The sequence below is a fragment of the Octodon degus genome, unplaced genomic scaffold (assembly GCF_000260255.1).
Source record: "Octodon degus isolate 3935 unplaced genomic scaffold, OctDeg1.0 scaffold00469, whole genome shotgun sequence".
In the NCBI taxonomy this organism is placed as follows: domain Eukaryota; kingdom Metazoa; phylum Chordata; class Mammalia; order Rodentia; family Octodontidae; genus Octodon; species Octodon degus.
Genome location: NW_004525045.1, coordinates 256,546 through 257,318, shown reverse-complemented (window position 1 = coordinate 257,318; position 773 = coordinate 256,546).

Genomic DNA, 773 nt, shown 5'->3' with positions numbered 1-773 from the left:
CAATACTAGAAAGAAGTAGATGGTATGAAGCAGTCAACGAGATATAGAAAATTAAAATCTCAATGACAAGATTGAAAAACGGTATTAAGTGAAAGTGAAGACAGAGATTCAGATCTTGAAAACGCTGGTCCAGCTAGTGAAAAGGTAAGAAAGGATATCTTAAAAACGACTAGGATGCAGGAAAGAATAATCCATCACGTGCAAGATGAGGCAAAGATGAACAATGTGAGACTACTGGGCATCAATGAAAAAGAAGGAGTCAATACAAATGAATTAATAAAATATGGGTAGAAGTAGTAGCAAAAAACTTAAAATATGAGGAAACAATCTGACTTTCAGGTAACTGAAGCATACAGAATGCCAAGTAACCTCAACTCAATGAAAAACACACCAAGACATATATTAATCAAGTTCCCAGAAATTCAGCTCAAGAATAATATACTGAAAGCCGCTAGAGAGAAGTAAATCACATTTAAAGGAAAACCCATCGGAATTATGACTGACTTCTCTTCACAAACCATGAAGGCAAGAAGAGCATGGAGGAGAGTACTTCAAATCCTCTATGAAAACAAATTCCAGCCCAGACAACTATACCCGGCAATACTCTTTCAAGTTTGAAGGAGAAGTAAATACTTTCATGACGAAGCACAGCCAAAGAATTTAACGGTGAAGAAGCCAACGCTACACAGGCTTCTGAAAGATGTTCTAGAGAGGGACAAAAATTATCAGAACTCCAGGAATGAGATCAGAAGCAACCAACTGAATAGGGGAAG